General features: G+C 41.2%; 1 protein-coding gene across 9 annotated transcripts in view; it reads right to left on the reverse strand.

The window, feature by feature from the left end:
• Nucleotides 1-10,532, reverse strand: part of LOC124968515 (zinc finger protein 26-like) — a 31,149-nt gene extending 20,617 nt beyond the window's left edge. For 6 of the 9 annotated variants that reach the window (XM_047531046.1, XM_047531041.1, XM_047531042.1 and 3 more), the window contains exons 1-2: nucleotides 10,458-10,532; nucleotides 10,089-10,165 (exon numbers count right to left, since the gene is read on the reverse strand). The gene's annotated coding sequence lies outside the window, so the exon portion shown is untranslated. Of the gene's footprint in view, nucleotides 1-235; nucleotides 351-10,075; nucleotides 10,166-10,457 lie in introns of all 9 variants that reach the window. The other 3 variants (XM_047531043.1, XM_047531044.1, XM_047531045.1) reach the window with 3 other exon arrangements.

Consider the following 10,532-nt stretch of genomic DNA (forward strand, 5'->3'; position numbering starts at 1 on the left):
ATGAGCAAAAGAAAAAAAATATTCATTCTTTTTCCTGCTGTTATAGACATATTATGAAAGATTAAGCTTAGAAGATTATCTTTAGTTATCAGAATATTCAGTGAGAAAGCAAATTTAAGGAGTAATTAACATGGCTTATAAGGTAGACACAGTGACAACAGGGACTGCATTTTTTCACTCTTTGGAGAAGAGATTTTTTTTTTCCTTTTTTTCTTCTGAAGCAGAAATAAGATACCTGTTTAATTATTATGAGGAAATTCCAATATGTGCAGAAGGGTACATCTGGATGATAAACAGAGTGGACTGTGCTCATCAATTTATCTCCGCTCCAATTTCACTTTCAATGCCTGCTATAGAACAAAAGACCATACTTTGATGTGTTACATTAACAAATGCTAAGCTTTGCATGTAAGCTTCATTTACTTGCTGCCCCTCAGCAACTCTTGTTATATCTTCAGATAAATTATTTGAAATCTAGTCATGCTGGCCATGATGGCACATTACCTATAATCTCAGCTACTCAGGAGGCTTAGGTATGAAGATCACAAAATTGAGGCCAGCCTGGGCAACTTAGTTTATTTCTCAAAATAAATAGAACCTCTGGAATGGTGGGGGAAGGGGTCCCCCACCATACCCTGTCACCTTTGGTCTAGTTAAAGCTTCTCCCTCCTATTATCATTGACTATATGGTTCACTCATTCCTCCTTCAAATGATGAAACAAGCAACATGTCCTACTGATCTCAAGTAAATCAAATTGCCAACACCAGAGTGACAAAAGAAAGTCAATCTTCAAAAAGTATCTTCTCTACATTAGCCAATCCACAACCTCAGTGGTAAAGTCTGAAGGACAATACCCTCCGATCTTAATAAAACAGAATTCCAAAGGTCCTCTCTCTCTCAATCCCTACCGGTTATTGAGCACTCTACTGTACTTTTCTCAGGTTCTTAAGAGCAGCCCTCTTAACTCAGGGATGTATGAGTAATAAGTTTCTGCAATTTCATATGTTTTTTTTCTGTTGCCTCCTCTGTATCTCACTTGACCACAATGTAAGTCTCCCATTCTGGGTAGCACTAGAATTTATAGCCACACTGCAGGGAGACCTCCAGACCCAAACAGAAAAATACAAGTTGTAGCAAAGTGGGTATGGCCACACCCACTAGGGACGCAACAAAATATATTTAGACTGCTTTTGCCTTAACCCCTGACCCTCCCATGAGGCTAACACCATTTTGTAACACCATGGCTCATTGAGTTATGTCTGTACTGCTATGTACTGCCATGTTGTCTCTACTGAATAATGCCAAGGGCTGGGAATATAGCTCAGTTGGCAGAGTGCGTGCCTAGAAAGCAGAAGGCCCCAGGTTCAATCCCCAGCACTGAAAAAAAAAAAAAAAAAAAAGAAAGAAAAAGAAAAAGAAAAGCAATCTAAGGAATCCTTGGGAACAACTGTTAGCCTTAATAGGACAAGAGGGGAGCAACCACAGTCAACAGCCACTCCCAAGAATGGCCAAAGTGAAACCAACTATATTCTGAAGGCCTTATTTGGGCTGACTGGTTTGTCACTGAGAAGCAGAAGGGGTAAGGTATACAGTGGGTAAATATGAGACAGCAGAGTGCTAGAGCAAGACTGGCATTTAACTACCTATTGCATTGGGGATAGAATATTCTATGAAGTGATTAGATCTCCCAGCCTAATGAGGCACCCCCTTCACCAGGGAGATGATGGTGCCTCACAAGCAACGGTCCATGGTGTTTGCTAACCTCATGTCATTGCTTTCCCTTGCACCTATTGCTCTATACCCCTAACACCAATGAGGTCTAGAGAGACACCCTAAAAATAAAGGTGAGAGCCTACAAAATGGAGTAACAAACAACTAATGAAGACCATAATCTTGGGCCATTGAAGCACACAGAACTGTGTCACGTAAAAACAGAAGGGAATAAATCTTTTAGCTGACTAATGATTCAAGTCATTCTAAAGATTTTACTTAAAAAGAAAAAAAAAAAACTATAAAACAAAAGAGTAAAAGAACTGTCTTGAGGTCTGACTAGCCCACAGGGACAAATGAACAAAAGCACTAGGCCCCTGTGACCCTCCCTCTCTTCCCTTTATCAACAAGCACAGAAACTAAGAACCCCATTTCAGACAGCTCAAAGATTAAAATAAATAAATAAATAAATAATAAAAGCCTTGGGCTTTAGGCAGCACCAATCAAAAAAGAAATAGGAACAGAAAAGTAGGGGCAAGATTTTAAACATTTAATATTGAGTAAATGTCAAATGCCAGGTAACAAATAGAATGCTACCAGTCTCAGATTACTTACTGATTTAAGAACAAACCACCAGATGGGGGAAAAGGTAATTAAACATTAAACATCTAATATTTGCTAAAATGCACCGATTAAATAATTATATGGACTTACTCAATCTGGAGGTCAAATTACAGGTATACCTGGAGTTCCCTCTAACTTTAAATATTGTACCCTCTAAAATCTTACTAGAGTAAATATGGAAGAAAAATCAGGCATCCCTCCCTTTAATCTGAGCCTTGCTTAAATCTTCCATAGGACCAAATGTTTCATATTGGAAATAAACCCTCCAATACATGAAATAATCACAAACTAAAAAGTAAGCCTGTAACACAGATTTGATTGATGAGACCCCTAGATACCCAAGTAAAATAGTTAATATTACCCAGTGTTATGTTAAAATAGGGCTTTGATGATTAAAATTTACATAATACTCAATTTGTGAAGGAATGATTACCTCCATTACTTCCATTTAATACCTCAATTGTTTCTTCTTAATCTGAAATAAAGGCTCTTCATGATGCATATACAAAATTAAAGTGGTACTCTAAATTCATCAAGGACACTATCAGTAATGTGACTAAAATTACTGATTTTATCCACTCAACATCAGATAAATATTGGTCCCTTATAAATTTGGCTAACATGTTCTGTTCAGTGACTACTTCAATAGCCTCTTGACTACCATTTGCTTCCACATCCAAAAGACACAAAACAGCTTTTCCAGGCTAACCAAGAGATCATGTGCCATCTCTAAAAACATTATCGTAATGACACCCACCTTCTGCAGGAATACAGGTGTGACATTATGTTGATAACATCCTTCTCCAAGGATACTCAGTTGATGCACTCAGGAAGGACAAATAATTCTGTTATGTTTTAGTACTTTTGGGGTTCAGGTGGCAATATATTCCTCATTTACAAATTTTACATCCGAACTAAAATCAACAGACACTCCTGTTAGTGCCTTTATCAAAAAGAGCAAAACAGTTTTCAAGGCAAAGGCTCTGACAATTAATTTTTCAGTGCCAGGTATCTAACGTAGGGCCTTGTACTTGCTAGGCAAAGCACCCTGACACTGAGCTACATCTCAAGCCCAGTGACAATCTTTTTTAATACATCCAGAATTCCCTGGACTAAAGATGGCTGTTAGTTCCTCCAAGGTTTTGCCCCTCCTGGCTTCCTGGTATTACCATCTAAACAAATGACTAGCCACCAACTGGGATCTCCTGGAAATAAAGGCTCTCATATATCCTGAGTTCATGGCCCTATAACACTCAGAGTTATGAAAATAGGACAGAGCTTCACACTGCTACTTAAAGACAGGGTAAAGCCAAAATTAAATCCTTTGGTATACTTGACCTGTAGGGCTTCCCCTGACTTCAGTCCCTTGCCTGAGGCCAGGGTACTAAAGGAGGTGACTCTTTTTCCAGACTCACTGACAAGCTATATGAAAAACCCCTTGGGTTTAACTGAGTGAAAAGTAATTGGAGTTCAGAGATTTCATTATTAAAGGGCACTGCTAGCTGAGTGCAGTGGCACGAGCCTATAACCCTAACAGCTCAGGAGGCTGAAGCAGGAGGACTACAAATTCAAGTTCAGCCTGAGCAACTAGGTGAGCCCATCAGTAACCTAGCAATACCCTGTCTCAAAATTTTAAAAAAGGGCTAGGGATGTTGCTCAGTGGTAAAGAGCCATGGGTTCAATCCCTGGGGATGGGATGGGGGAGGGCACTGCTGACTATCATGCATGCAGTTCAAAGAAGAGTTACTGCTTTCCAACCCTCAGCCAGGATGGTCCTAATAAAACTCTAGACCCAAGAAACAACACAGTTGGGCAAATACCAGGAAGTCATCTTGGCTCTGGATACCCTGATTAAGAGGCATGAGGGGCCAGGTGCAGTGGCACACACCTGGAATCCCAGCAGTTTGTGGAGGGCTGAGGCAGGAAGATCTAAAGTTCAAGACCAGCCTCAGCAATTTAGTGTGGCCCTAAGCAATTTAGCAAGACCCCGTCTCAAAAACTTAAAAAAAAAAAAAAAAAAAAAAAAAAAAAAAAAAAAAGAGGCTGGGGATATGGCTCAGTGGCTACAGAACCTCTGCGTTTAAATACTTGTATCAAACAAACAACAACAAAAACGTTACAGAAGAGGTGGGTGCAGTGGTGCACGCCTGTAATCCCAGCAGCTCAGGAGGATGGAAAGTTAAAGCCAGCCTTGGTGAAAGCAAGCACTAAGCAATTCAGGAAGACCCTGTCTCTAAATAAAATACAAAATCAGGCTGGGGATGTGGCTCAGTGGTAGAGTGTCCCTGAATTCAATGCCCAGTACCCATCCCCCCAAAAAAGAAGCCTGAGGGATAATGCCCAAGGAACTTAACATATAAGCACAGACCCACCAATCTCACCATCTCTCACTCCCCTCTGGCTGGCTGAGCACCATGATCATGGTATCTACAAACTTCCCAAAAGTCCTCCAGGGCACACCTCTCTCATGGATCTTTGCTTAATTAAGAAGCTTTTAGGCTAGGGAGATAGCTCAGACGGTAGAGTGCTTGCCTTGCATGCACAAGGTCCTGAGTTCGATCCCCAGCACCGCCAAAAAAAAAAAAAAAAAAAAAAAAAAAAAAGCCTCCCTTGTGTTCCAAATGACTAACACCAAAGAACCCAACTCTCGCAGTATTGACAGGGCTATAACTTGCATCTACTTTCCAGAGATCCCGCGAGACCAAATAAAAGGAATGTGTAAGGGGTAAATGGATGCACATCACAAAACGAAGGAAACTTTACATGCTGGTTATAACTGCTGCATGGTAGACAGCAGCATCCAAATGAGGATACCTAATGGTGCCATGCCCATGCCATATGCCCAAAACACATTCCCTAAATGACCAAGAACCCCTGACTCAGTCACCATCATCCTACTGACCTCCTACTAAGGAGCCCACATGCTCAAAGGTCTCCCAACTAGCAAAGGCGTTCTCTGCAAATGTGCTAACATAGTTGATGGTTTGTTTCCCATGACACTACATTTCGGATGCACACAGCATGTTGACCCAACTTATTCTGTACACCAATCACAATAAGCTTGTGCCCCAGTCGTATTTCCTTTGACCCTCCATATGCAGACACATGATGAGCCTTGCACTACAAAATAGGTAGCATCCAAACTCCCACTGCCCACCAGACTCATTTGAAGGGTTCCCTGTGACATGTATCACAGCTCTCCAAAAGAAAACACTATGCAGCCAGGAACAGAGGTACACACCTGTAATCTCAGCTACTCAGTAGGTTGAGGTAAGAAAATTGCAAGTTCAAGAGAGAGGTGTCCCAATTCCTAAAACACAAAAACACCAACAGCAGCTAGCATTGTTTTAATCTTACTTAATCAATGTAACCATCTGTGGACACAAGTAATAACTTCACCATCCAAGGAGCTCCAACTACACTATGGCTAACATGCCTTCATGTAACCCCAGTGATCTCTATCTACTGGAATAGAGGATAAAAACCTTTCCTGAAGGGTCATGTGTTAAGAACCACAGGTAGTCTCTAGAAGCTAAGTTCACCCTCCAGATGACAGCATCCACCAGATCCTATAGTTCCAAGAAAATGCATTTTGCCAATTAGTGAGTATGCAAATATTCTTCCCTGATTAAGTGTCCCCAGTTAAGCTAAGACGGTAACTCAACCAATGTCTTGATAGTGCCAGGTGAAAACCTGACCAGAGGATCTAACATACACCATGCCTAGACTCCTGAACCAAAGATGCTATATATTATTCTAACCCACTAATTTTGTCTTCAATTGTCAGGCAGTAATAGAGAGAATACATATGCGTTATCTAAGGTTATCTAAATCCCTATCTTGGAGAAAGACAGACATTCTTTGGTTGCCTAACTTTTTTCACTCAAAACTTTGCAAAATTCACCCACATTTTTTGCATCTACCTTTAGTTTGTTCCTTCTATTTGCTGAACAGTCTTCCACAGTATACCAATATTTAACCATTATTCTGTTGTTCCCCAAACTGGCCTTTTTCCCATTTATGACTGTTTCATGTAATACAAGAATGAAAACTCACTATTTTTATCTCCATACACATGGACACGCATCAATGAATGACAGAGCATGCATACATACAAAGTTAGGAGATATTCCCAACAGTTTCTGAAAGTACTTTTCCAATAAACATGCGCACCCTCACCAACTTATCTTCAGAACCCTCATTAATTGTTTAACTATGTTCACTTAGACCACTGGGACCCTTATGTGGCCAACAGAAATTATGGATATTAGAGGGATGAAGAGAACATTAAGGAGATATGTGGAGTGAAACTGATCAAATTATGTCACATTCACATATGAAATATGCCACAATGGAACCCACTATTCTGCATAATTATTGTGCACCAATAAAAAAAATTTTAAAGAAAAGAAAATGTGGATATTACAAAGCCACACAACTCCTTCAGCATTTACTGGAAGCCCACATTGGCAGGGGTTTTCTGGTCATTTACCTATGGAGTGTTACTGTTTATAAGGAGTCACATAAGAGTGGTTACTCTGGACATTCATTCAGGAAAATGAAAGACCAGTTTGGGTAGGAGTAAGAACACCAAGATTGACTGAAAAACACTCGAGATTTCTGACTGTTTATGGACACAGACTTTCTTAATAAGGATAATTAACAGAAGTGAACTTTCATAGTAAACTTATTTCTCAATGCTATCACTGATGCTAATTCCTTGAATTAATTTCCTACTTATGAAATAAAGTCATGCTTTCTCCTATTTCATCTCAAATTACACCACTTAAATAGGTACCAATTTTCTTGTCAGTTATACACTGAGCCAAATATTAATTTTCCCAAATGTAGAAAATGACTCTGGTGCCAAAACTGGGAGTTAAGTCCTTGTCAATTCCCTTTTCTCTCCCTAGAAACCCAATCAGCTAATCCACTGTCCCCTGCCTCCCATTCCTTCCTTTTTGTACCTTGTCGTAATCATGTACTGCCTGGGTAGTGTAGCTGAATTTCTGTCCAACCATAATCTTATTCATCTTTAAGGATGCTTGAAGGACAGAAATTCCTCCTCAGGGGCCGGGCATGGTGGTGCACACTATCATCCCAGCAACTAGGGAGGCTGAGGCAGAAGGATTGCAAGTTCAAGGTCAGCCTTAGCAACTCAGCAAGGCCCTAAGAAACTTAGCAAGACACTGTCTCAAACAGAGTTGACGATGTGGTTCAGTGGTAAACCATTCCTGGGCTTAATCACCATTATCACAAAAATAAAGTCTCATACACTGCTCACTTTTGTTACTAATTCCACAACTTGAGAAGGAAAAAGGACCAGTCTTTGAAGTCAAAAATCGGTTAACACTTTCAGCATGGCTAGTTCCTACAATTTATATTTGTGGCCTTAGCTTAATCATTATGCCTTTTTCAGCTTCACCTACACCCACAGGAGATACCTTAACACTGCTCTCCACTTTCAGACCCTTAGCAATTTTTTACCCCTAGTATTAGAACCTGAATCTAGGGGCACTCTACCATTGAGCTATATCCCCAACTTTTTTTATTTTTTTAATTTTGAAACAGGATCTAAGTTGCCAAGGCTGCCCTCAAACTTGTGGTGAAATTACGGAGGCATGTCCACTTAGCTCTGTGATAATACATTTCTGTGGGGTTTTTCCCCACCCCCAGGGCCAAGGATTAAACCTAGGGCCTTGCACATGCTAGGCAAGCACTCTGTCGCTGAGCTAAATTCCCACTGTTTAGTTATATATTAGCCTTCACCACTTTTATAAGCCCCCTAAGAACAGCCCTGACTGAATTTTCTATGGTTTAATCAACCCTTTCAGAGCCAGGCATGGTGGTGCACGCCTGTAATCCCAGCAACTCGGAAGGCAGACCCAGGAGGATTGCAAATTCAAGGCTAGCCTCAGCAACTTACCAAGGTTCTAAGCAACTAAGCAAGACCCTGTCTCAAAATAAAATCTAAAAATGGCTGGGGATGTAGCTCAGTGGTAAAGCCCCTTGGGTTTATTCCCTGTACCCACCCAACTCCAAAAAGAAGAAAAAAAATCAAGCTTTAGATGCTAATCAGTTTATAGTAAACATAACAAATCAGGAGACACTATAATACACCAAAATACAATGAAAAATATAAAAATGTGTTCATTTCTGAAAGAAAAAAAGAATTCTCTTCAAAAAGATAAGACCAGGGCTGGGGTTGTGACTCAGTGACAGAGCACTTGCCTAGCATGTGAGGCACTGGGTTCAATTCTCAGCACCACATATAAATAAATAAAATAAAGGTCCATCAACAACTTAAAAAAGTTTTTTAAAGAATGCTGCAGGGCTAGGGAGATAGCTCAGCTGGTAGACAAAGCACAAGGCCCTGAGTTCGATCCCCAGTACCGCGCAGAAAAAAAAGAATGCTGCAGAGTATTCTTTAAAAATGAATAAATAAATAAAAATAAAAACACCAAGGAGGGGGGATATAGGCTCAGGGGTAGATGGTTTGCTTAGCAAGGCCACGTCAATCCCCAGCACCACAAAAAAAATTTAAAAAAGAATCTAAGGGAGAAAGAACTGTTCCAGGTTCAGACACAAAAAGACATACACTATATCATAATATAAAACTTGAAGATAGCTGGGCATGGTGGCAGATGCCTGTCATCCCAGTTATTCGGGAGGCTGAGACAGGAGGATCACAAGTCCCAAGTCAGTCTCAGGAATTTAGCAAGACCCTGTCTCAAAAAAAAAAAAAAACAACAACAAAAAACTGGGAAGTAGGCTCAGTGGTAAAGCATCCCTGGGTTCAATCCCCAGTAACAAAACAAAACAAATTAATTAAATACAAGTTTCAGATTGTACATCCAAAAGCATATTTTGGAACACTGTGGGAAATTCTTACACAGTGTATTGTTTTTATTTTGTGGTCCTGGAGATTTCACTGGTTTCACACATGCGAGGCAAGGGCTCTACTAAAAAGAGTTTCACCCAAGACCTTTTTTATTTTCAGACAGGCTCTTTTAAGTTGCTGAGGTTGGCCTCAGACTTGCAATCCTCCTCCCTCAGCCTCCTGAACAGCTAGGATATAGGAAAACAACAATATGCCTAGTTCTAATATTTTTTTTTACTTTCTTGGTTCAAATATCATTGTGGCTTGGTATTCAATTTAAACAACAGTATCGTCTGGCTATGTTGCCTGCTGTGCCCCTGCTGAGTTCATACTGGAGCATTAACAGAAAGTGTTGCGTTACCACGCACTTAAAACTCAAGTGTCATGCCTGCAATTTTCAAAGTATGTCCTGTCAAGTAGAAATAGTTCAGCGCTGGAGCTAAGAATGAGTACCTGGATTCACCCCCATTCACAAAGCTCACGCACGCGCTTACACACATTGGGGAAAAAAAAAAAAAAAAAAAAAAACTTCCCTCCAAAATGTATTTTATTTATTTTTCTGGGAGAAAGCAAGTTAAGTTCAAATGCGACAGTACTTCAGTGCAATAAAACCTCGTCCTTCCTACAGGCCCGTTTCGAAGCTCCGTGGGAAAGTACAGAGCAGAAAGTTCAACGAAGAGAAAGGCTACAGACTCCTCGTTCCTTGGCAGGATGGCTTGAGTCCGCTACCTACAGACGCACGCACACCCTAGACATCTTTAAGAGAAGCTTTATCTTTCTACCTAAAGGTGTCGAAAACACAGTACGCACAAAGACACAGCCCAGGTCAAAGACAAAAGCAGCCTCTGGAGCCAACTTACACCCAGTGCTCACCGGAAAGCGCCCGAATGGCCAGATCCGCGCGGAGGGGGGACGTTAAGCTGCGCCCGACAGCGGAAGTTCTTTTCTTTCTGGAAGAAAAATTTTTTTTTCAAAAGATTACTTAAAATCTTTTGAGGAAGCAAGCACAATGTTCGAAAAGATGTGAGGACGCGCCCTTCAGAATGATCCCCAAACGGCCCCTGGCGGGACCCTCCAAACGACGACCACTGGCCTGGGAGACCCGGCCGCAACTGGAGGACGCGCGACCCCGGCAGACGCGAACAGGATTGCACGGCCCTCTCTGAGAGGCTCCCCGGGGGCCCGGGCCACACCCAGACATTCCCTGGCCCCTTCCAGCGCCTGACTGTCCCCTTACTCCACCTCTCCACAGCCGCGCTAGCTCGACCACTACCAAGGAGAAAAGGAACTTGGCCACGCAGAGCTAGACCGGAAAAG

The sequence above is a fragment of the Sciurus carolinensis genome, chromosome 17 (genome assembly GCF_902686445.1).
Source record: "Sciurus carolinensis chromosome 17, mSciCar1.2, whole genome shotgun sequence".
NCBI lineage: Eukaryota > Metazoa > Chordata > Mammalia > Rodentia > Sciuridae > Sciurus > Sciurus carolinensis.